This window comes from Bos indicus, chromosome 8 (genome assembly GCF_029378745.1).
Source record: "Bos indicus isolate NIAB-ARS_2022 breed Sahiwal x Tharparkar chromosome 8, NIAB-ARS_B.indTharparkar_mat_pri_1.0, whole genome shotgun sequence".
Lineage (NCBI taxonomy): Eukaryota > Metazoa > Chordata > Mammalia > Artiodactyla > Bovidae > Bos > Bos indicus.
This window is the reverse complement of record NC_091767.1, coordinates 8,682,319-8,702,539: the sequence shown is the minus strand read 5'-3', so window position 1 is coordinate 8,702,539 and position 20,221 is coordinate 8,682,319. Positions and strand designations below refer to the sequence as shown.

Below are 20,221 nucleotides of genomic sequence, written 5' to 3'. Positions count from 1 at the left end.
CCTCTTAGAGGTGTATGTTTGTATTAATAACAGGTAGCCGCCATCACTCCTGGAAATTACTGCCGCTTTCCACAGCCCTGGTCACCATTGCTCCTCTTTCTGCCAACCCCCAGGTTGGCTGAGCAAGTGAGCAGAGCACAGGGTTTCCAGGCTGCACGGCGAGTGCCATCTCTCTCCGCCTTCCCACCAGACTGAAGGCAGAGCTAAAATCAGATGCGATGAGTTTACACATCAGACCCAACAATCATGCTGTACATCATGCTGGCTTGATCAGTGTTTTCAAGGTGGTATGAAACCCCTAATGCTCCAGCTCATAGTATTATTACACTCGAATAAACAGAAGCATGATTTATAATGATTAAAGTTTGTTTGTAGCATATGTTTGTCTTTTACTTTTCTTCCCCCCCAAGTGGAATGTGTGTTTCTGTAGCACCTTCCATGTTGCAAATTGCATTCCCAAACCTCTTTTTAATTGTCTATTAATCAAGTCATGGGAGAATTCAGCGATGGTAGGTGACCCAGTTTTCCTTATTTGACAAATGTAAATGTAATGCCTCATTCCTTGCAGGGGGTGGTGGGGAAGCCCCTGGTGGCCCTCACATGTAAGTCAACAGATTTCTGTTGCAAAAAATGTTAATATTGTTTTTAAACCCTATGGGTGAATTTAAAGACTTTACTAACACACAGACAACAAAAGACTGGGGTTTTAAAGTGATGTCCTGTAAATAACTAGTTTGACATATCCAACCACGTGAGATAATCTACAAGCCATCTCAGACCCTGTCCAGCATATACGGGGTATCAGTAAGGAATGAAGAAATTAACTCATCCTCATTCTTGCTGAGTGTCTCTCTGGGAGCCACCTCTTGTGGCTGTGGGTCACCCAAAGGTCTTTGAAGCTATAACACCCTGTAGCCCCAGCTGGCAGCATCATGCCCAGAACTGACATGGGATCATCAGCTCTGAGCAGTGGGATTGGAGCTTCTTCTCCCTCTCACTAAGGATTTAGCATGTGTCCTCTAAAAGATGTTGGCTTTGGATGAACAGACCTGGGTCCTCACCCTGTCCCTTGTACCCGCAGCTGCAGGAGGGAGGACAGGGCCTCTGTTTCTCTGGTTGTCCTTCTTCCCGTGGGTACAAAGGTGTCTCAGCAGCTGTCCCCTCTAATGCTGGTCTAGAGAGTGGTGGCTGGTTCCCTCCATCCTTGGGCATGCAAAACCAGCTACACCCTATGCCCTTGAGGGGAGGAGGAAGTTGCAAAAAATGAGAATCAGAAAGCATCAAGCTGCTGGACGAGCTGATCTCAGTGATTTTGAGTGAACCTGGAACTTGGATTCTCAAGTTTCCAAGACAGGGAAGCTCAGTTGAACAAAATATTCTCTATTCCTGGGTGAGGTGGTGGATTTCGAAGACCTCGCATCCAGTCTTGGGTCTGTGAATGACTGGCGTGGACATATTTCTTTTTCCTTAGTGTATCAATTATCTGTCACTGCATAACAAACCACCCCAAAGCTTACTGCTGCTGCTGTTGCTAAGTCGCTTCAGTCATATCCGACTCTGTGCGACCCCATAGACGGCAGCCCACCAGGCTCTACCATCCCTGGGATTCTCCAGGCAAGAACACTGGAGTGGGTTGCCATTTCCTTCTCCAACCAAAGCTTACTAGTTGCAAGCAAAAATGATTTTCTGTTTCTTGTCCATGTGACTATATTTAGATGGTGGCTGGGCTCAGCTGGGCAGCTGGGAGGTCTGGACCTCTTTCTCTTCACAAGGACTTTCCTCCTCCATAAGGTTAGAGCAGGCTGGATTGCCTCACGGGATGGTGGTGGCAGCATGCTATGCCCTGGTGTGCAAATGCTAACCACACCTCTGCTGACTTTGCTGATGCTCCTTTGGCTGAAGCGCACCACGTGTTCAAGCTCAAAGTTGGTATGGGAGGGGCTTGCCCAAGAATGTGTGTATTAGTAGGTGTGAGGCATTGAGGCTATTAGTATACAGTCTCTCCTTTACTCTTGGCCTCAGTCTTTTGATCAGTGGGATGGGAATGTGTTGCATAGAGGACCAGCCTGGGAGTCAAGAGACATACTTTTTACATCCAGTCTGTTTCTAAGTATGTGTATGATTACAGGCTCCATTTTCCTCAAGAGTAAAGGGAAAGTCTTGGACCAAATGATCCCGGGGCTCACCAATGAACACATACACACACTCCCTTTTCCATCTTCCATAAAATGTGGAAATCAAATGTGCTTGGAACTGTCTTGAAAGTGATAGCTATACAAATGTAATTTGTTATTACAGATACTATTTGTAGAGAATTTGGTAAATGTATTTTCAAAAATAGCGTGATGAGATTATAAACCTATCTATGAAAATACAGCAGAATTAAAAGCAACACCTTATTCAGAGTCCATTAAAACACTCTTCTGGTGTTTTAAGTTCGCACTATGGAAGTTTGGCCAGTCAAGGCATGTTTGTATGAAATTAAATTTAATGGGGGCCGGGGACTAAAAGGTTAAATCCACCATTGGGCTGGAGCCTTTGTTCAAAATGGAGGTGTTTAGCTAATTCAAGTTTTGGTTTATTCTAGCCATTTAACAGGCTGCTCTGACACAGCATCATAATTCAGCCTTTTTTTCTTGTCTTCCTCGTGTTTTGTTTATTTGCTTGCTTTGTGGTGTTGTGTTTGGTTCTATGTGTTCATGCGTGTGTATGTGTGTGTGTTAGGGCAGCTCCAGCATCATTCAGCATCCCAAGCTTGTAGAGGTCCCTAAGGGGACCAGGGCATCCATGGACCCTGCATTTCTCATATGGCGGGCAAAGACTGAGTGATTTCCTTATTCATTAACAGTTGGCACTTGTATGTTATCCTGGAAAGGGGGAAAGGCTGCTAGAATTTGGGACCAGCAGATAGCTGGGATCTGGGAGGCAGTAGGGTAGAGTAGGTTTGCTGAAGCAGAGGAACACGTGACAAAAGGCCAGCGTGGTGGAAAAGAAGGAGACGGTGGTGCTGTGGCTTGTTCAGTTCAGTTCAGTTGCTCAGTCATGTCTGACTCTTTGTGACCCCATGGACTGCAGCATGCCAGGCTTCCCTGTCCACCAGCAACTTCTAGAGCTTGCTCAAACTCATGTCCATCGAGTCAGGGATGCCATCCAACCATCTCGTCCTCTGTCGTCCCCTTCTCCTCCTGCCTTCAGTCTTTCCCAGCATCAAGGTCTTTTCTAATGAGTTAGCTCTTCACATCAGGTGGCCAAAGTATCGGAGCTTCAGCATCAGTCCTTCCAATGAATATTCAGGATTGATTCTCTTTAGGATTGACTGGTTTGATCTCCTTGCAATCCAAGGGACTCTCAGGAGTTTTCTACAACATCACAGCTCAAAAGCATCAATTCTTCAGTGCTCAACTTTCTTTATAGTCCAACTCTCACATCCATACATGACTACTGGAAAAACCATCGCTTTGACTATACGGATGTTTGTCAGCAAAGTAATGTCTCTGCTTTTTAATATGCTGCCTAGGTTGGTCATAGCTTTTCTTCCAAGGAGCAAGTGTCTTTTAATTTCATGGCTGCAGTCACCATCTGCAGTGATTTTGGAGCCCAAGAAAATAAAGTTTCTCACTATTTCCATTGTTTCCCCATCTATTTGCCATGAAGTGATGGGACCAGATGCCATGATCTTCATTTTTTGAATGTTGAGTTTTAAGCCAGGTTTTCCAGCTGTGGCTTGTACTATCTGAAAGAACTTGCCTACCTGGTATTTTAGTTCTTGGATTTCTGTATCTAACATAGAGAGTAACGGCACAGTGTAGAATGCTGGCCTAAGAAAATGGAATGAAAAGAATGCCTGCCAAAAAAAAAAAGAAAAGAATGCCTACCCAATCTGAACAATCACACGCAATACATCTATTCATTTTAAAACATGATTAGATAATGAAAATTGTACATGATCATCATCAACAAAAACAATTACAGTAAACCAGAATGCATTTATTGCTTAAATTGCAAAAGTTTATATTCAGATATTGCTTTTGGTGGCATCAACATTTACACCGCTGGCAAATTCACCTTTGCTGTCACGAGTTGCAAGGCAGTTATTTCTAATGGTTTTTAATAACGTGCACAGTTTATGCAATAAAACGTCTCCCTGATCCACTCTGCTCCTCCCCATTCTCCTTGGTTGCACCGTCATATGCTTTTATACGTACTGTTCCCACTGCCTAGAATATCTTTATCCCTTCTCCATTTTTTTTCATTCTTCAAGATTTATTTAAAACCCAACTCTTCGGCGATGCCACCCCTAACTCCCTGTGGTGTTGCCTTCTCCTCTGCAACCACACTGCCTCCTGCTCATCTGCTAACATTTGCACATTTGCACCCGTGACCTTGGTGATATACCTTGAGAATGCATGTCTCTCTCCCTGAAACTCTTGACCATAAGGAGGCCTTACCTTGTTCCCTTTGTAAACTCCTATTACGCTACTCCTGGGTTTCCCAGCGTCTCAGTGGTAAAGAGTCTGCCAGCAATGCAGGGGCGGGAGACATGGGTTTGAGCGCTGGGTCAGGAAGATCCTCTGGAGAAGGAAATGGTAACCCACTCCTATTTTCTTGCCTGGGAAATCCCATGGACAGAGGAGCCTGGTGGGCTACTGTCCATGGGGTCTCAAATAGTCAGACGCGACAGCACGCACACACACACACACAGAATCAATCACCATCCTAATCACTCCCAGAGTCCCACCTCCTAACACCATCGCCTTCAAGATTAGGTTTCTAATACACGATTTTGGGGACGGGGCACATTCAGATCAAAGCACGCCTCAGTCTACAGGCACAAACTACCAGACTGGTGAAGGGACTAATGGAAGGTCACAAGTTCCCTTCAAGTTGCTATTTAAACTTTTGACTTTGTTAAACAAGCCTCTATGGAGAAGGAAATGGCAACCCACTCCAGTGTTCTTGCCTGGAGAATCCCAGGGACGGGGGAGCCTGGTGGGCTGGCGTCTGTGGGGTCGCACAGAATCAGACACAACTGAAGCGACTTAGCAGCAGCAGCAGCAAACAAGCCTCTACAGGAAAATTGGAGACCTGGCTTTTCATTTTAGACTTTATGTTAACCAAAGAACTATTGGGGCACTTCCTCTCTTTTAAAAAAAAATCCTTAAGTCACAAACCAGTGACTTGTGAGTGGAATTTGATGTGTAGTCTTCTTTTTTTCTTGTTTTCTTTAATCTTGAGTTTTGATGCTTTTCAGAAGGCATCTGCTTTGTGGTTGGCTGTAGTCTCCATGCTTCCCCGTTGCTCCAGACCAGCACTGTCCCGTAGAAATATGATATGAATCACAAACCGAGTCACATACATCATTTAAAGTTTTCTAGCATCCACATTAAAAACATTAGAAAGAAACCAGAGAAATTAATCATTTCTTTAACCCAATATATCAATATACTTTCATTAAATTAATATAAAACTTATTAACGAGCTATTTACTTACTTTCTTCTTCTGTGCTTTGGAATAGCATTGTATTTTCTACTTACAGCACGTGTCCTTTTGAACTAGCCACATACAAGGTGTTCAATTGCCACCTGTGTCCAGTGGTTTAGAACTGGGCCGTCCAGTTTCTAGATCCTCCTCACGGAACTCATATTTACTGCTCTTGGTGCCCTCTAGAGGCATTTGAACCTGAACCCCCTGGATGAGAGGTTCATACGAGGTTCTTTCTGCTGTGACATCCTGTCATTCTATGGTCAGGGTGAATTTCGGAGTTACATTAGTCCAGAACTCCCAAAGTTGTTTCACCAAATTAGACCTTAGCAGCAGCTAGTGTTGAAATGGGATCCAGAAAGCACCTCTCATATTTGCAGGGTTGGAGTTTTTGGCCCCAGAGCTGAGTGGGCTTGTAACTAGTTCCTCCTTTGTTCTGACCCAGGCATGATGGTCTGTGACGCAGCAGGCAGCCCCCCTCCCCAAGCTGAGTAGCATGGAGACCAAGCCCTGGAAGCTCACTCCTCATAGCAGTGCCTGCAGAGGCCCCTGCCTTCACAGCAACAAGCTTCCTTCTTGTGCGTCTCCTCTGGATCTGTCATTTCAGACTCTCTCAACCCTTTGCTACAGTCAACTGGGCAGGGAAGGGTTAAGTGGGAGCTTCTGAAGTCCACTGAGGCCTTCTCCCTAACCCCTCCTGCCGGTGGCTCCCAACTAAGATGGCAAAGAGTATGTTTTTTAAACCAGCTCACAGAACTGTTATTTCCTGTAAGTTCTGTGCACCTGCTTCAGAAATTGGCTGCAAAGAGAACCTCGTTTAAGCTGCCCAAGCAGGAGAAGGCTGTGAGTCAGAAGACATCTTGCCAAAGGAAGCCGGAGATCCTTCCCTGGAAGTTTATCTCTTGGTAGTGACACCCTGTTTTCAAGCTCATCCGTTCAAGTGAAAACCAGTATGCTTTTCCTCCCTCCATACCAAGAATACTTCGTGATGAACGATGATTTTTTTTTTCTTCTTCTTCTTACCAGCAGGGAGACTTTGTAAAGATGATCACTATTGAAAAAGTCAAAGGTTTTTGTTCAAGCCTGGTACTTGTAAAATATCTTTAGAAGGAACAGTTCTAGATAACTAAACTACTTCCCCACGAAGACAGTGCAACCTATAAGAACACTTGTGATCTGGATTCAAACATTGTTATACATGATTAGGGGCTTCCTTGGTAGCTCAGCTGGTAAAGAATCTGCCTGCAATGCAGGAGACCTAGGTTCAATTCCTGGGTCAGGAAGATCCCCTGGAGAAGGGAATGGCAACCCACTGCAGTATTCTTGCCTGGAAAATCCCATGGACAGAGGAGCCTGGTGAACTACAGTCCATGGGGTTGCAAAAAGTCAGACACGACTGAGCAACTGACACTTTCACTTTTACATTCATGATTAGATGACAATAAGGCTGTGCTTTTCAAGCTTACATCTATGTAGGAATCACTGGAGGATCTTGTTAAAATGAATGTAGACGTGGATTCAGAAGGTTTGGGATGGGGCCTGAGATTGAGCATTTTTAAACCAGCTCTCACGTGAGACCCAAGTTTCAAGGATATAAGGAGTTTGTCTGGACCTTGGATGAACCAACGGTCACAGTTCAAGAGAAAAGAACTCGGTTTGTGGCTGTCAGCTTTGTTGGGAGAGAGACCAGAATAAAGCTGACTTTAGAAGCTATGACTTTAATGTTTGTATGCTGAATTGCCAAGATTTAGTCAGATAGCAGGAAGTGGGGGAGTTTAGAGAAGGGAGCAAGGGATCTATACTGAACAGCTTCCTGTTCCCTGATTCTTTATTAGGAGCCCACCATTTTGTTTGCTGGTGATGACGACCAGGAAAATACTTAGTTGAACCAAGTTCTATCCCAGTTGGGCAAGATGGAGATCTTGTAGAGTTAATGAATTTTTTTCTAAATCCTAAAATTATTGTTATAGGTAAGAACATATAGATTAAAAGAACATGTGAAAAGATTGTGTGTGTGTGTTTATGTGTACCCTGTGACAAATGTTTTTGCTAGTATGCAAATAAGAAAATCTTGTGTTTGGAATGAATTCTACCTTGTGCTTTGGGACCACGAGTTCAGCTTGGGGCAGCACAGGGGGTTGGTAAAGAGAAATGGGGTGGGAAGGCAGGATGGAGCTATCATTCCTGGGCAGTTCATAGTGTATTACTTTAATTTTGGTTAAAGGCTGATCTGAGAGCTGGGTTATCAACGTATAGGAGACTGCAGTTGCAATTTGCTGGTTAGTCTCTGTTCTTTTAATGCTTTCCTGAAGTGCCATTTTGTCTCAGTAAAATGCTCCCTAAAAATACTCAAATATTTTTAGTTGGAGAGTACAAATCAGATTGAGCTGCACATTTCCCTGGTGAGCAAAAGGGATGAGTTTGTGTTCATTAACTCGAGGCCATCTGGTGCAGACACGCAGCAGTCTGTGAATCAAACGTGCATCAAACTCCAGGGATCAGAACCCGCGCCAGACCCAGTGTTTTGGAGAGTCAACAACTAGAGGGAGAAGAGGGATTCGACTCTCTTTTTCTTTCACTTTAAAAATCAGCTCCGCCCTGCAGAATATCAGAGCCACATCGCCTCCTCTTCATTGCCCATCTGAGCTGTCTTTGGGGGGGGGGTGCTTCCGCAGTTGAAGTCGTTATGGTCCCCACCTCCCTTTGCGTGGGTGTGCAGGAGCCTTAGCCTCCCTCCCTCCACGTGGGGCCGGAACCAGGGCCTGCGCATGCGCACACAGGCACACTGCCTCTCTCCACGAGACAAAGAATGCGGAAGTAGAGCAGTACTCAAGGTAGTCTGCGAATAGCCCGTTCCTGGAGGAGAGACCCTGTGCTTCCTGTACCCTTGCTGATAGCTTTCTGTTTAGGCGTGCTCACCAAAATATCAATAAAGGAAATAAATCGCTTCGCTGATTTGTTACTGATGCCACCAGACCCCTGAATGGAGTTATTTGGGGAACCCTTTCCTCCCCACCGTGTTTCCCAATATTGGAAAGGTCAGTGTATTAAAACGAATGGAAGGGTCCCAATATTGGAAGAGGGTCAGTGTATTAAAACGAATGGTCAGTGGGTCGGTGTATTAAAACGAATGGTCAGTGTCTCCTGCAGAGCCGCATGGATGACTTTGCCTTGATCAGAGACAATCTTCTGGGTAACGTCTGTTCTTTAATGCTTTCCTAATTACAACCTTTCCAGCTCTGCAACTCTCTTTAAGACTTCGAGGGGCTGCCCTCTACTGAAGATCTGAACTAGTGACTATTCCTCTCTAGGTCTTTGCATCTGTCAGAACCCTTCTGCATTATAAGATGCCAAGCAGGTGGCAGTTCCATTTGGAAAATTTTTGGAGTGCCACGCAGGAGAGTAATGAGAGATAAATAAGCAGCTATCTTCCCTTGTCTTGTGACATGTCTTAGCAAACTGCATTTCAAAAATCATAAAGAAAAATGATGAGACAAAGGACTTTAAAGATGGATGCAGACAACTTTATTATTAATGGAAAGCAGGAAACCTATGTCTAAGAAAATTTCCCTAAGTGCTATAAGGAATGTTAAAACTAATTCTTTTTCTTTTTTTAAATGGGTTAACTTTCAGAAGTGTGTATTATTCAGTGTGGTGCATTGCAATACTTCTTATTACAGTCTTATCAGCCCCAAGTGTTATCATTGTTTCTAATGTTTGCTGATATGGGAAGCATAAAACAGCATTTTATTTTGTTTTGCATATCTTTGGTTAGCTGCTGCTGCTGCTGCTGCTAAGTCGCTTCAGTCGTGTCCGACTCTGTGCGACCCCATAGACAGCAGCCCACCAGACTCCCCCGTCCCTGGGATTCTCCAGGCAAGAGCACTGGAGTGGGTTGCCATTTCCTTCTCCAATACATGAAAGTGAAAAGTGAAAGTGAAGTCGCTCAGTCGTGTCTGACTCTTAGTGACCCCATGGACTGCAGCCTACCAGGCTCCTCCGTCCATGGGATTTTCCAGGCAAGAGTACTGGAGTGGGGTGCCACCTGAGTTTAAATTTATTGTTTTTTTTTTTTAAACCCTGAATAAAGTTTTTTTTTGTACTTAGGAAAGCTTATCTTCTAAGTTGGACAGAAGAGCTAGCTCAAGGTCCTGTTAAGACATGAATTCTAATGTGTTTGCTTTGGACTTGATCTCGAAGTTGGTGAAATCCACGCTGTTTGCAAGATTCAAGTATAGAGCACAAATTTGAGGATGCACAAGTGAGAATGAGTGAGAGAATCAGACAAGTTTCTAAGTTTTCTAGAGGAAGAAAGTTTTGTTTTAATCGTTTATTACACACTGATGTATGTTTATTGTGGAAAACACAAAGAGAATAAAAATTACCTTTAATAATAATATTTTTAAGCATTTGGTATATATGTTCTGTTCCTTTCTCTGTGGGAGTGAGTACCTCAAATGATTGAATCTTAGTATGCATTCTATTTTATGTGTTTTCACTGATCAGTATTTCATGAGTATCTTTTCATATCATTTCATGTTATTTTCCTATATTATTTTCTGACTACATCGTTTGCACTGAATGGATATACCACAATTAATTTAAACAATCCAGTATGTTGGACATTTCACAGTTGTAAACACTGCTGTGGTGTGCATACTTGTAGTGAAATCTTTTCATGCATCCATGATTATTTAACTGGGACAAGTTCCTAGAAGAAGCATTGCTGCATCTATGGGCATACATACTTTCATAGCTTTTGATATGTGTATGCCCACAACACCATGTCGTTTCTATGCCTTGGTATTGTTACAGAAGGAAGTATTCATGACATTTTAAAATTATTTTTTAATTGAAGGATAAGTGAGTTACAATGTTGTGTTGGTTTCTGCCATGCAACCACTCAAATCAGTCATAACTACATATATATTCCCTCCCTCTTGAGTCTCCCTTCCACCCCTCCCCCCATCCTTTAGATCATCACAGGGCACCAAGCTGGGCTCCTTGTGTTATATAGCAACTTCCCACTAGCTGTCTATCCATGGCATTTGTTGAAGGTGGTAAGGAAAACTTTATTCAAGGGGGCCATGGTGGAGATATAGAGACCACTGCAGTGGGGGTCTTGCAGTGGGGTAGAGATTGGACTCAATTCCAAATACAGCATGAGCAAATGGGAATTTATAGTCAGGGAACAGCGTGGGGATCAGTGCATAGAAAATTACTGAGAGGATACATCAGGGGTGAATGGGGTGGTTCTGCCTAAACCAAGCTATCAAGATTCTTGCTGAAGGCAGGACAGATGCTCAGGCATCACCTGTGGGATGGGGGGTAATGAGGAGCCTGATCAGATGTCAAGGGTGATCACATAGTGGGGTTGGGAGGGTCTATTCAACTGATTTAGCAGGATTCTGTCTCAATAAAATTGGATGATGCAGAGATGAACACAGATATCCAAGAGTCAGGTCTGGTTGGACAAGTGTTCAGGGGAGTCTGCTCAGAGTCTGGTCAATGAGAGAGTCTGTGTCCGCATTTAGCATGCTGTTTGGTAATAAACTTCTTGTTTATTGCTCTTCCTGTAAATCTTTATTAGTGGTAGGGCAGGGCTGTGTGTTCCTGTAGCACCAAGAGACCCTCCCGGCCCCCAGCGCCACCTCTGCCCACCCAGCATCATTCCTGGCACGGAGGTAATGTCAACTTGCATGGAAGCGCCGAGTATTAATGCACATTTAAAAAGAGGCCATGGCCAAGGATGGGTAGAGATGGAGGGGTGAGAAAGTCATTGTCAGAGAATCCTGGGCCTAGTTCAAGTCTTATCAATTAAATGTGGGGTCTGCCAAATCTGACGTCTGTTCTTTGATGCTCAGTTTCCTAACAAAAGTGAATGAGGTAATTTTTAAAAGATGATCTGTCCGATGGCATTTCACATCTGCAGATTTATGAGTCTTTGACCGTGAGTCGTGTGTGAGGGCTGGAAAAAAGCTGACATGATTCGGGTGAGGAAGATACTGCAGTGAAGCTGGGGGGTTTATCTACTGGATGAAGTCCTCAGAGCATAAGTGACAGCAGAAGGGCCTGAGCTGCAGCAGGACAGTCATACCCTGGGCTCTCAAGGTGGCTTGGAAAGAGGCAACATAGAGGCCAGCTTCAGACTCCTGACGGGCTCCTTCAGGACGTAGATGATTGGTTCCTGGGGGAGGACTTCCATAAGCGGGTAATAGAGGTTCAGCCAGGCAGATGACCTGCATCAGGGTGACCCAACAGTCACAGAAACCCAATTTCTTTCTTTTTATATTTATTTATGTATTTATTTGGCTGTGCTGGGTCTTCATGGCTGCATGTGGATACTAGTTCCCTGACCAAGGATTGAACCTGGGCCCCGTGCATTGGGAGCCTAGAGTCTTAGCCACTGGACCACCAGGGAAATCCCAGGAAACCAATTTCTTAGAGATTTGGAGATGATAAAGTCTGTCCTTTTCTCACTGAAACTGGGTTCGTGGCAACAAGAAATCTTGTAAGCCAGGCTAGAACTGGGTTTTTTAAAAAGGCTTGTTCACAATGGTCAGGGTGGGGCCAGCAGCCTAGTCTGCCAAGCTGTTGACCAGAAGCCCCTTACCTTATCTGATGAGCTAAAAAATTAAGTGGTCCCAGCCGCAGCAGGTTGAGTGGCTACAGCCATGAAATCTGGACATTCCCTACTGTTAACTCTTTAGTTGACAACCTGATCGCTTGTTTGTTTTTTTTTCCCATAAAGAGTTTAAAGCATCCTGAACATTCTTTAAAATTGATTGCTGTTGGAATGTTTAAAGATTTGTTTTCACCTTCATGTTGTGAAATAAAACCGATACAGAAGGCAATACTAAACAAATCCATAGCTTAGTGAATTTTTGTAAGGCAAACATGTTTGTTCCATGACACTTGGCCAGCTACCCTGGAAGCTCCTCCGTTGTCCATTACAATTATAGTCCTCTCTACCCTTCTCAACTTTCATGGTAATCACTCTCTTTCATTTATCTGTAGATTTTTCACTTTAGTGTGCCTTCCCCACTATTTTTTTACTGTATATATATATTTTTTTATTGAAATATAGTTGATATACAATATAATTTTAAGATGTATAGTATAGTGATTCACAATTTTAAAGATTATATTCCCTTTATAGTTATTATAAAATGTATAAAGTATATAAATATATTATAAAATATATAAATATAATATTACATATAAAATTACATATATATTCCCTCTGTTGTACAGTATAATATATCCTTGTAACTTATTTTATACATAATAGTTTATACCTTTAATCCCCTACTCCTATATCACCCTTCCCCGATTCCTCTACCTACTGGTCACCACTAGTTTCTTCTCTATATCTGTGAGTGTCTTTCTTTTTCGTTACATTCACTAGTTTGTTATACCTTTTAGATTCCACATATAAGTGATGTCATGCAGTATTTGTCTTTATCTGTCTGACTTATTTCGTGTCATAATACCCTCCAGGTCCATTCATGTTGTTGCAAATGACAAAATTTCATTCTTTCTTACAACTGAATTCCTTGGTATGTATGTATGTGTTTAAGTGTGGCGTGCTGCAGTCCATGGGGTCACAAAGAGTCAGGCACAACTGAGCGACTGAACAACAAATATACATATGTATGTACATATATAATATACCCACATATATGCCGCATCGTCTTCATCCGTTCACCTGTTGATGGACCGTTAGGTTACCTCCACGTCTTGGCTATTGTAAATAATGCTGCTGTGAACATTGGGTGCATGTATCTTTAAAAATTAGTGTTTTTTTTTTCAGATATACACCCAGCTGAGTCACATGGTAGTCTTATTTTTAGTGTTTTGAGAAACCTCCACACTGTTTTCCGCATTTCACTGCTGTTTTTTAGGTATGCCAGTTTAAAAAAAAAAAATTTGTATTTGAAATTTCTCTTAAAAGCTGCGGCATCCCCTCCCTCCCTTTCTTTCCTTATACTTTTTCTGCGGAAGGACTCAGGCATCTTCAATCTCTAGAGTTACACAAGCTTCTATATTTGTGGCGCGGTTCAATGTGTCCTGTCCTTTGTGTTTCCTGCACCCTGGCAGCTGCTTCCAGAGACTTGACCAGACTCAGTTTCAGCCTCTTCAGCACGGTGATGATGTTTTTCATCAGGAAGCGTGTAACGTGGTTTCTACTTTTTTCATGTTAGCACTCAGTGGTGCTTAATGTCTAGATCCACCGCTTCCCTGAAGGCTGAAAAATGATGTAATTCTCACTCTATAATTTTGTTTTCAGTTACTGGCTGTGATAATTTTTTAATGCTTCCAAATGGAGAAGCTTCCATTTTTCTATCACTTGGCCACCCAACAGTATAGTTCTTACAGGAAAGGCAGGATAAACATCAAGTTCATTTATATATCCAGTTTTCAAGCTAACACATTGGCTTCCTGTCATGCTTAAAATGGGACTTCCCAGGTGCCTCAGTGGGTATAGAATCCACTTGCAACACAGGAGATTCAGGTTTGATCCGTGGATTGGGAAGATCCCCTAGAGAAGGAAATGACAACTCACTGCAGTATCTTGCTCAGAGAATGCTATGGACAAGGGAGCCTAGTGGGCTACAGTCCATAGAGTTGCGAAGGGTTGGATGTGACTGAAGCAACTGAGCATGCACACACATGCACACACCTTGAAATGTAACCAATTAGTTCTTTTAAAATACTATTGTGAACTTACGGATTTATACATTTGTGATGGATTTCAGTCCATTCGCATTTGGAGCTTCTTCAGTTGGTTCCTGGGTCCCCTTTGACGTGACCTCAGGAAGTTTGTGATCTTTCTAAGTTTCTGATCTTTCTAACTATCTGATATATGATATATATATGAATATATGAATATGCTCTGATATATGAATATGCTCCAGACTCATGTTGTGTATCTCCTGCCCCAAGTTTGGAATCAACCTTTTCTGCAAGAAGCCTGGTTTCTGTTAATAGGAAAAGGTATTTCAAGACCACAATCTGGTTACTCTGTATGCTCATTCCTAACTGGCCTGGTCCTTGTTTCTAGCTTTTCAGCAGACATAGCTTACACATGTGTAATATGCTGCTGCTGCTGCTGCTAAGTCGCTTCAGTCATGTCCAATTCTGTGCGATCCCATAGACAGCAGCCCACCAGGCTCACCCATCCCTGGGATTCTCCAGGCAAGAACACTGGAGTGGGTTGCCATTTCCTTCTCCGATGCATAATAGTGAAAAGTGAAAGTGAAGTCGCTCAGTCGTGTCCAACTCTTAGCGACCCCATGGACTGCAGCCTACCAGGCTCCTCCATCCATGGGATATTCCAGGCAAGAGTACTGGAGTAGGGTGCCATTGCCTTCTCTGGTGTAATATGAGTGAGATCAAATATTCTATAAGTTCAAACCATTTCAGATTCAGATTCAAAACTATAGATGTTTTACTTAGCTTTTATATTGCATTTGAATCTCCTTTATTTTGAACCAAGAGTCCTGATTCTTAAAAACACAGAACTAGAATTAGAACATCTCATAATTATTGCAAAACTCTCACAATAATAATAATAACAGTACTACCACCATCAACTTTGATTACTGAAAATAGCTAAATTTGTAAAGCTCCAAAGTCTCTTCCATCCCCCCAGTTTTTCTAGTTATATTTTTATTATTAATCATATAGTCAATATATACTACAGTCTATTCCTTTTAACCCTCATTTAGCTTTAGTTCTATAGGTAGATCTCTACTTAACATTCAGTGTCCTTATTGATGCCAATTTAGTAATTTTGTTTGTCTGAAACTAATTCTTTGGTAGATTCCTTAGTCAGTGTTCATTTCATGGAAACAACATTCTCTGAGTTCATAAGTGTTGATAACAGTTTGTGCTCTTCCTACGTGAAGTCAGTTTTGCTGGGTATAAAATCTGTAACCAACTTTTTTCTTTAAATATCATAAATATAGGTATTAAAAATAGAATAGTCTAGTTTCTTTTAGCACAAATATTGTTATCAAAAATCATATGATAGTCTAATTTTGTTTCCCTTACAAGTATTGTAAAGACATTTTTCTTTATCTTTCAGTTCAGTTCAGTTCAGTCACTCAGTTGTGTCTGACTCTTTGCGACCCCAAAGACCTATAATTGTATCACATCATGTCTTGATGTTGATAGTTCTGGGTTGAGAGTTTCAAGTATGAGGTGAGCTCTTTCAATGTGTATTTTCAAATATTTTTTTTTTTAATTCAGGAAAATTGTTTGAATCATACATTTTAATATTTTTTTTTATTCCTTTGCCTTGGGATTCTAATCCAGAGGTGCTTTTGGTAACTCATCCTATTTCCAAACACACTTGTGTTCACTGGGACAGCAGAAACACAGGGTATGTGTCTGGTGCTAGAGGAGTTCATCATCTGGTGGGAGGACAGTGTCTCTTTACTGCCTGTTACATGGAGATAATGAGTTGCAAATGTTGAATTGGCTTTTGGAGTTCACAGCCTGCCACTTTGAACCACAACCAGGATGGGAATCAGTTGGGCAAGCTTGTGACTCCCAGTTCCTTTGTCTATTGAAGCAATTTATGACTTATCTGCTTCTTTGCTTAGGTCCCTAATTAAAGCTATTTTCAACCCAATAAACATCCCCATCCCTCATCCAGCCAAGAGAGTTGGACAGCTCCCCTGTGGCCTCTGCCTTCATCCGCTTAGGCTCTGTGGTTTAGGGTTAAGTTCCTATACCTTTAGCAGGGCCACTCTCTGAAATGCAAGGAGAAGAGTATTGTTTCTTGGAGACATAATTACAGAGACAATGCAGCCTTCTCTGAGATAACAGGCCTTTTGAAATGCAACGTGCTGGGGGAAGATCCAGCCCAGGTCAGTGCCTGCCTTAGCTGTTAGGACTCCTATTAATAATGCTGTGTTTCTGCTTGGCTGAAAGGCTCTGGGGTTGGTATCTAAAGTTCGTTAACCTTTTGTCTGAGGGACTTATACTTGGAACTTATGGTTCTATGTCTTTTCTTACAGCTTTTCAAGCTGTAACTACAGTTTGGTGGTTGTGGCTATGAGCACAACTGTGAAATGGCTAACTTCGCCTTTGAATCATCCATTACTTTTAAGAACATTATGTTCTAGATATGGGGAGCACGTAAGCCTATTTTTGCATTTGGTTAGCCTAATGGATGATTCAAAGGCAAAGTTAGCTATTTCACAGCTGTGCCCGTAGTGGCTTAGACAGTAAAGCGTCTGACTGCAGTTCTGGAGACCCGGGTTTGATCCCTGGGTTGGGAAGATCCCCTGGAGAAGGAAATGGCAACCCACTCCAGTACTCTTGCCTGGAAAATCTCATGGACAAAGGGCTACAGTCCATGGGGTCGCAAAGAGTCGGACACGACTGAGCAACTTCACTTTCACTTTCTTTCAGGATTCTTAGAAGACTGGAAGCTCTGAATGCAAACAAAACTGCTGAGAGACACATTTAAGGACTTATTTTTTTTCTGTCTTCTCAGAAGTCTGCCTGTCTTTGTCCAAAGTTACATGTGAAAGAGTTTTATTTGTCACTTAGTTTAAATGTACAATGTACATTGGATGCCATTTACCTAAAGTAACTCTTAAGAAAATCACTTTGTGAAGTAAATGCAACTTTGGCAATGTGAAAAATGTCTCCCTAATTTATCTGTCTTAAACTTACAACTTATTAATATCACACTGTCATCTATCAAAGCAAACCTGTGTTTTATTCTTTTTTTCCCCTTCCCATTGCCTCCCTGGGAAGGGAAGTAGTTTCCTTCAGGTGAGATAGGTGATTTCTCTTTCTCTCACCTCCTATGTCATTGTTTCACTGCTCTCAAATCTTTTGTTTATGAGGAAACAAGGAAAAATCTTGGACTTGGAGTGAGAGAGCCTAGCATTCCCATCTGGCTTTGTCCTAAGCAGCTATGAGACTTGAACAAGCTAGTTAAGCTCTTTGAGTCTTAGTTTATTCACCAATAAAGTGGGTATGAAAATCCCTTCATCACTTTATTGCTGCAGGATTAATTATAATAATATATGTAAAGCACTTGGTATCTGGCACAAATAATCATCCTTACTTGGGAACTCTTGGCATCATTGACTCAAAGGACATGAGTTTGAGCAAACTTCACGAGATAGTGAAGGACCGGGAAGCCTGGCTTGCTGGAGTCAGTGGGGTCACAAAGAGTTGGACAAGACTTAGTGACTGAATAACAGCAACCTGCCAATGAAAATGTTACCACTTGCCTATGAAAAATAGTTAGTGATATCTGTTCTCACTCCCCCTGACCCCCTTGGGTGGGGCTTCATCCCTGTTTTCCTTCTGTGCTGTTGAGGATGTATTGCTCCATACGAATACATCTACAGCCACTAAAACAAATCAGAGATACCATTCACAGTGATTCATAAGCAAAGAAATCCAAACCGAGCCCATGGGTATGGATCTTTAACAATGTGGGGGGTGGGATATGAGAGGAGGGGTCACCCTGCCATTTCTCACCTCCATACCCACATCTGAGTTTTTCTTGCCTCAACTATTCTCTCTGCATACACGTGATGGGCTCTTTTTATAGACGCAACTCCTAGCCAAGCAGTCCCCATAGACTCTGAGAAGCCCCCTCTCTAGCTTGCCCCCACATTGTGTTCCAAGGGGAGGGTGGTCTCTGATGAGGGCCCTTTTGCAAAAAGTTGCTTCAGAGGCTGGAAAATCAGACTCATGCGTGCCAGTCCTGATTTCCCTCCCGGCCTCCTGGCCCTTCTCTTCCCCTCCTGTTCAGGTCCCTCCACCAAGCTAAGCTGTCCCTGATCCACCCCACCCCTCCTGACCCCCAGTTCTGTTGTTCATCCATCCCTGCCACTGCCCCCTCCCCCCACCCCAGTACAGTCAGCCTCACTGCTGCTTAAATGTCATTTTTGAAACAACAGAAGGACATGCTGATTTTTGTGGCATCTCAGGAGGAAAAAAAATTTTTTTTTTAATCCATTTGGTGTTGAGAGAACTCACAAGAAATGTATTCAGGGACCCTCGCCAGCCTCTCTCACTGCTGTGGTTCACATTTGGTGGCTGGTGATACACAACACACATAGCATTTTCCCCCCAGAAATGTCCATGCTCCTCTCATCCTCACCCTGCTTCCTTTAGATTTCTTTGTCTCTCGGCTAATTCTGTACTTGAAGCACTGCAGTTCCCGATTTATTTTCAAGCCGGGGATCCATTCTGATCCCGTCTCGGGGGTTTGAACCAGGCTCTTGGGAAACCTGGGTTTCCCAACACAGTCAAGCCTGGCTTACATCTCTGGAGGGGAAGGCATGAGACACTGCACCACCACCCCCCGCCCCGCCCCTTGACCCATGGGGAATCCGCCAGGCTCCTGTGTCAGGCCCTCAATTCCAGAAGGGAACGGTGCGTTTCTGCAGGAAACTGGAAACTCGAGTTCCCTTTGTCCTTCATCTGTCTGTCTTCCAGGCCCCGCCATGCTCCATCCGTGATGATGTATATTCACACCTTATTATTCCCATTAGATGGAAAGGTCCTGAGGGCAGGATCCATGTGTCTCCTGTTCTTGTCCCTCAGCCCTGGAACGGGGCCTTGCAGGTGGCCCCATGGCTGCAGCGTCGTCCTGTGTGAGGAGGACACGGGGAGTGGGGCTCATCTTCCGTAGGCTTCTTCACTGCCACACTCTGCTGGAGAAAGGGCTCACACTGGCTCGGAGCATCATTTTAAAACCCAGAGACCCTCTACTCATTACTAAAGGTCCAGATGAGCAATTAAGTTATGAATTGGAATTGTAATGAGCTGATGTTCTGGCCCCAAATACCTAATTGCAGTACAGTGACTAGATTATCCCCACCCGTCTGCGTTTCTCACAGTCACTCAGACCATCTTGCTCTGGGTTCAGTGGTTGTCATCCACAGACACCCAGAGTGGGAGGTCTGCTGTGTCTCGGGATCATCAGAGCCAGCCCTCAAGCCTTGCCTCAGCTAGAGGACCCTCATACAAGAGTGGTTTGAGGGCTACTGTTAATCTCCAAGTCTCACCTGGCACATCTCCATCCCAGCTCCTTTCCTGGGCCTCCTGCACACGTGGGGCACCCTGGAGAGAACCACCGGTCACCTAACAGGTGCTCCTCAACTTGCCTTCTAGCCATGACATGAATTTAGAGGAAATCAGAGAAAGTTCAGTTTTCACACCACACACACACACACCAAAAATTCTTGTCCTAATGACTTGTTTGGACATTCTACTTGACGAGTATCTGAAATTTGAGGTTTGCAGCCTGAGCAACCTTCTTTTTTTTTTTTTAATTTTATTTTATTTTTAAACTTTACAATATTATGTTAGTTTTGCCAAATATCGAAATGAATCCGCCACAGGTATACATGTGTTCCCCATCCTGAACCCTCCTCCCTCCTCCCTCCCCATACCATCCCTCTGGGTCGTCCCAGTGCACCAGCCCCAAGCATCCAGTATCGTGCATCGAACCTGGACTGGTGACTCGTTTCATACATGATATTATACATGTTTCAATGCCATTCTCCCAAATCTTCCCACCCTCTCCCTCTCCCACAGAGTCCATAAGACTGATCTATACATCAGTAAAAGGACCCTGTGTCTTCCCTGGCTTTAAATAGACCTTCCTGATGGCTAAATCTGGGCAGAGTCCAGATGCCCTGCTGACTGGCACACCACGAGTCACACACCACCCAGAATCTAATCGAGCGCGTG

The 20,221-nt window shown here is 43.3% G+C and overlaps 1 protein-coding gene across 3 annotated transcripts in view; it reads left to right on the top strand.

Moving 5' to 3' along the window:
* The window catches only part of MSRA (methionine sulfoxide reductase A), a 385,655-nt gene that overhangs the window by 308,083 nt on the left and 57,351 nt on the right, over positions 1–20,221 (top strand). The gene's annotated exons all lie outside the window — the stretch shown is intronic.